The sequence below is a fragment of the Muntiacus reevesi genome, chromosome 15 (assembly GCF_963930625.1).
Source record: "Muntiacus reevesi chromosome 15, mMunRee1.1, whole genome shotgun sequence".
Classification (NCBI taxonomy): domain Eukaryota; kingdom Metazoa; phylum Chordata; class Mammalia; order Artiodactyla; family Cervidae; genus Muntiacus; species Muntiacus reevesi.
The window spans coordinates 31,749,664-31,756,248 of NC_089263.1; positions in this window are offsets into that span (position 1 = coordinate 31,749,664).

Below are 6,585 nucleotides of genomic sequence, written 5' to 3' on the forward strand. Positions count from 1 at the left end.
CGTGAACCGCAGGACTCCAGGCCTCCTTATCCATCACCAACTCCTGGAACTTACTCAGACTCATGTCCATTGAGTCAGTGATGCCATCCAACCATCTCATCCTCTGTCGCCCTCTTCTGCCCTCAATCTTTCCCAGCATCAGGGTCTTTCAAGTGAACCAGCTCTTGGCATCAGGTGGCCAAAGTATTAGAATTTCACCTTCAGCATCAGTCCTTCCAATGAATATTCGGGGTTGATTTCCTTTAGGATTAACTGATTTGATCTTGCTGTCCCACGGACTCTCAAGAGTCTTCTCCAAAACCACAGTTCAAAAGCATCAATTCTTCGGTGTTCAGCCTTCTTTATGGTCCAACTCTCACATGCATACATGACTACTGGAAAAAGCATAGCTTTGACCATAGGGACCTTTGTTGGCAAAGTGATGCTCTGCTTTTTAAAATGCTATCTAGGTTTGTCATTGCTTTTCTTCCAAGGAGCAAGTGTCTTTTAACTTCATGGCTGCAGTCACCACCTGCAGTGATTTTGGAGCCCAAGAAAATAAAATCTGCCACTGTTTCCACTTTCCCTCCGTCTATTTGCCATGAAGTGATGGACACTTGGAGCGGCTTCACAGAAATCATGGTGGAGACAAAGGCAGGAACAAGGTAGTGACCAGTGCCCTAGGTTCCTAACCTGGGGGGCAGGAGGCTGCGAAGTACCGGGTGCCCCACTCGGGGCAGTTGGACTTGCCAGGCCTGGACAATAGCACATTTATTGAGAACCTGATAAATGCCACAGACTGTTCTGAGGGCTAGAGACACATGGAAGAGCAAGATAAGAACTATTTTGTCTTTGTAGAGCTTACATTCTGGTGAAGGGAAGACAGCAGACAAGTATGATAAAGAAGTAAATCACATAGCAAGTTGAAAAGTCAGTGCTACAAAAAGTAAGGGGTGTAGGTGGAAGCGGAAGACAGTCAGTAGAATTTAAAAGGTTGCCTAGGCAAGCCTCACTGAGTTGAGAATTGACTGTGGACTTGGAAGTGAGGAGGAGAGAATGCTCTGAGCAGAAGATACAGCTATAGCAAAGGCCCTAAGGTGGGAACGTGGAAATGTACCTGCCATTTTCGGAGTAAGTAGCAAAGAGGCCAGACTGTCTGGAGCAGAGTGAGCAGGAAAGGTGGAAGTGTGGTGGTGAGAGAGGAAAGGCAGTGGACAGTACTTTGTAGACTATTGTGAGGATGTCAGGTTTTCATTAGCAGATTTGAGCAAAGCAGGAACTCACTGATGCTTGGTGATGATGGTGAATGTCACATGCAAGGCCCTTAATCTGTCTGAGCTTCAGTTTCTTCATGTGTAAAATGCGAATAATAATGCTGGACTGAAAGCCTTGTTGGAGGGTTGGATAGGATGATGTGATTCCGGAAGGCAGTCAGTGCTGGTGGCTCTTCTGATTCTCTCCACCCTAAGTACTGCAGGACTTGAACCCTAGCTCCTCCTCCAGGCTGAGTTGCTCACAAGCCACATACAGAGAAGTCAAGGGAAGTCACCAGGAGCCCTACATGACAAAGGCTGGGCTGGACCTTGGCTGTGGAGTAATCTTGCTGTATCCTGTAGAGAAAGGCTGTGACATGCAGACCTCCTCAGTCAACAGCCCAGGAAGGGGGCATCCCAGGAATGAGCAGCTAAAGCACCAGGGGACATGGAGTGAGGGCCTGGAATCCCAACTCTGCATTCTCTTCCCCCTGCCACCCAATCCCACTGATTTCCATGGCCTCTACCATACATGTCCAGGGGAAAGAGAGGCCACTGTTTTCTCTGCATTGTTCTGCCTAGCCATTGATAACAATCTCCCTAAGAGTCCCCAGATAAATCTGCCTGCATTTCAAAGAAAGCTTCACCATACACTAAGGAATAATAAAACGAACTACACAAGCAGCACATCTCACCTGCCTCCTAACTTTGAATACCTCTCTTCCTCTCATTCCCACTCGCCCAGCCAAATGAGCCTTCTCGGGGAAGAATGAGGGATTAGTCTGGGCACAGGGGCTTCTTGGAGCACCTCCCACTACCACCATCACTGAAGTAAAGTTAGAGTTCCTTCCTCACAGTATTTTTCACAGGGAAGGGAGAACTTAGATTGTTGGGACAGGGCACCCACCTCACCCTACCCTCCCCACATCAGAAAAATATATCTAGAAGGGAAACTAGGGTGTCTGGAGAACCGTGAACATTTCACCCTTAACTCTTGCTTGCCTAGATCTAATAGAACTGATCACATTTTATTATCTAGTGATAATCTGCTTTCTTCTCTCTCCTTCTAGACTATATGTCTAATTCAGCTTCACATTTCTGCCAGTGCTCAGCTGACATTCAAGCAGTAATAGCAGATAACATTTGTTTGTTATGTACTAAATACAAAGGGCTTCCCAGGTGGTGCTAGTGGTAAAGAACCTGCCTGCCAATGCAGGAGACATAAGAGATGTGGGTTGAGAAGATCCCTGGATTAACATCCCGTGGAGGAGGGAATGACAACCCACTCCAGTATTCTTGCCTGGAAAATCCCATGGACAGAGGAGCCTGTCAGGTTACAGTCTGTAGGGTCACAAAGAATCAGACACAACTGAATCGACTTAGCACACATGCACAAATACTAAGGTAAACCTTTTCAAGAGTTCTCAAGATAGCCCTATGAGATAGTGAAAGTCGCTCAGTCGTGTCCGACTCTTTGCGACCCCATGGACTATACAGTCTATGGAATTCTCCAAGCCAGAATACTGAATTGGGTAGCCTTTCCCTTCTCCACAGGCTCTTCCCAACCCAGGGATCGAACACAGGTCTCCTGCATTGCAGGCAGATTCTTTACCAGCTGAGCCACAAGGGAAGCAACACTATGAGATAGGTACTGTCAATAGCCCCATTTTTTGAGATAAGAAGAATGGGTGTCCAAAAGGTAACAGGTTCAAGAGCATAGAGTTCCAATCTGCTATACCTCCTCCCTTATCGAATAAGTTAACAGGTGAATAAATGCTTGATGTCTCTTCCACAGGGAAGCATACAGAACCCAATGGTCTTCAGGGATAAATGGGTGGACAAGGTTCAAATTGGTGATACACTGAATAGAATTCCGTTTGTTCTTCAACAGTCCAGCAATGTCCTAGACTGGGCAGACAAGGTGGTGGCAGGACAGCCCCATGTTGTGTGGACTGCTCTCCTCTCAGGCTGCAGACGGCGAAGATCTCTTCGTGCTGCCTGTCATACTGTGATAGAATCATTGCCTCCTGGCCAGAGCTCCTAAAATCTTGTAATATCCTAAGTAGTGAGACTACTCGGAACATCTTTTGTTCTAATATTTGATCTTTCACCCTGGTTCCTGACACAGAACCCCTAAATCCCTTGGAATTTCCTGAGTGATGGGAGCATCTTTTGTCCTAATGAGGCAACTGTTGGGGGACTTCTGGATAGCACTGGGATGGGGGCTGGTCACCGGAAAGACGAAGCCACAATTAGAAGCTTTGAATCTTCAGCCACATCTCCTATCTTATGGTGAGAGGAGAGATTGAATTAAGTGTTGATCATGCCTGCATGATGACACCTCCCTGAACTGAACTTCCCTAGTGATCCAGGGTAAAGAATCTGCCTGCCAGTGTAGGGGATAAGGGTTCAATCCCTGATCCGGAAGGATTCCACATGCTGAGGCACAGCTAAGCCCATGTTCCGCAACAAGAGAAGCCAGAGAAGCCTGCGTGCCACAAAAAAGGGTAGCCCCCACTTGCCACAACTAAAGAAAGCCTGAGTGCAGCAACAAAGACTCAGTGCGGCCAGAATAAATAAATAAAAATTTTAAGTCATTTTTTTTTAATCCTGAACTGCTAGTTTAGAGAGCTTCAGTATTGGTGAATACATCACCTTATCAGAAGGGTGACAAACCCCAGCTTTACAAGAACAGAAGCTCCTGCACTCAGAGCCCAGACCTTGTTTTATGTATCTCTTCAACTAGGCATTCATCTGTATCCTTTATCACCTTCTTTACTATGTATTAGGCTGATGCAAATATAATTTCAGTTTCAGACTGTGAACTTTATTTTTTTTCTTTTTTTTTTCGGACTGCGAACTTTAAATCACATTGTTGTTCAGTCACTAAGTCATGTCTGACTCTTTGCGATCCCATGGACTGCAGCATGCTAGGCTTCCTTGTCCATCACCAACTCCCGGAGTTTGCTCAAACTCATGTCCATCAAATCGGTGATGCCATCCAACCATCTCATCCTCTGTCATCCCCTTCTCCTCCTGCCTTCAATCTTTCCCAGCATCAGGGTCTTTGCCAATGAGTCAGTTCTTCGCATCAGGTGGCCAAAGTATTAGAGTTTTAGCTTCAGCATCAGTCCTTCCAATGAATATTCAGGACTGATTTCCTTTAGGATAGACTGGTTGGATCTCCTTGTAGTCCAAGGGACTCTCAAGAGTCTTCTCCAAAGGCACAGTTCAAAAGCATCAGTTCTTTGGCACTCAGCTTTCTTTATAGTCCAACTCTCACATCCATACATGACTACTGGAAAAACCATAACTTTGACTAGACGGACCTTTGTTGGCAAACTAATCATAAAACCTCTGTTTTTTAATATGCTGTCTAGGTTGGCCATAGCTTTCTGCCAAGGAGCAACTGTCTTTTAATTTCATGGCTGCAGTCACCATCTGCAGTGATTTTGGAGCCCAAGAAAATAAAGTCTGTTACTGTTTTCATTGTTTCTCTGTCTAGTTGCCATGGGGTGATGGGACTGGATGCCATGATCTTCATTTTTTGAATGTTGAGTTTTAAGCCAGCCTTTTCACGCTCCTCTTTCACTTTCATCAAGAGGTTATTTAGTTCCTCTTCACTTTCTGCTATAAGGGTGGTGTCATATGTCTATTTGAGATTATTGACATTTCTCTCGGTAATCTTGATTCCAGCTTGTGCTTCATCCAGCCTGGCATCTTGCATGATGTACTCTGCATGTAAGTTACATAAACAGGGTGACAATATGCAGCCTTGATGTACTCCTTTTCCAATTTGGAACCAGTTTGTTTACTGCAGCATAAAAATCCATGCCTTGGGATTCGATGAACTCTTGGAAAGCATTTTCTGCCTCCTGCTGTTTGTGGAAGTATTTTCCCCTGCAAAAAGTTGTCGAGATGCTTGAAGTGGTAGTTGGTTGGCAAGAGGTCAGGTGAATATGCCAGATGAGGCAAAACTTTGTAGCCCAATTTGTTCAATTTTTGAAGCATTGGTTGTGGGACATGCAGTTGTGTGTTGTCCTGGGGAAGAATTGGCCCCTTTCTGTTGACCAATGCCAGCTGCAGGCATTGCACCCTTGGTGCATCTCATTGATTTGCTGAGCTTGCTTCTCAGATGTAATGTTTTTGCCAGGATTCAGAAAGTTGTAGCGGATCAGATTGGCAGCAGACCACTAATCAGTGACCATAACCTGTCTTTGGTGCAAATTTGGCTTTGGGAAATGCTTTGGAGCTTCTTCTCGGCCCAACCACTGAGTTGGTTGTTGCCAATTGTCCTATAAAATCCACTTTTCATCATGTCACTATACAGTCGAGAAATGGTTTGTTGTTGTTGCATAGAATAAGAGAAGACAACACTTCAAAATGATGATTTTTTTGATTTGTGGTCAGCTCATGAGGCACCCAGTTATTGAGCTTTTTCACCATTCCAATTTGCTACAAATGCCAAATGACTACAGAATGATCAACACTGAGTTCTTCAGCAACTTCTCATGTAGTTGGATGAGCTTTGATAATTGCTTTCAATTGGTTGTTGTCAACTTCCAATGGCCTCCCACTATTTTCCTCATCTTCAAGGCTCTTGTCTCCTAGGCAAAACTTCTTGAACCACCACTGCACTCTACATTCATTAGCAGTTTCTGGGCCAGATGCATTGTTGATGTTGCGAGTTTTAACTGCTGCTTTACAACCCATTTTGAACTCAAACCCATTTCTCAAACTCAGAAAATCACTTGAATATGCTTTTTGTCTAACATCATTTCCCTAGTCTAAAATAATAATACATAGCAAGTAATGTCATTAGCAAAAAAAAACCAAAAAACAAAAAACCAACACACACACACACAAACATTAAGCGAGAAAAGCATATTAAAATGATGTAACATAAGCACATTTATTTAAGAATGTATTTCAATATCAAACGACAAAGTTCAACAATGCAAAACGGCAATTACTTTTGCACCAACCTAATGATAAGCCAGTAAATGTGTTTCTCTGAATTCTAGAAGCCATTCTCAGTTCAGTTCAGTTCAGTTCAGTTGCTCAGTCGTGTCTGACTCTTTGAGACCCCATGAATGACATCATGCCAGACCTCCCTGTCCATCACTAACTCCCGGAGTTTACTCAAATTCATGTCCATTGAGTCAGTGATGCTATCCAGCCATCTCATCCTCTGTCGTCCCCTTCTCCTCCTGCCCCTAATCCCTCCCAGCATCAGGGTCTTTTTCAATGAGTCAACTCTTCACATGAGGTGGCCAAAGCATTGGAGTTTTAGCTTCAGCATCAGTCCTTCTAGCAAATTATTAAAAGTAAGGAGGGGGGTGATGGGGACCTT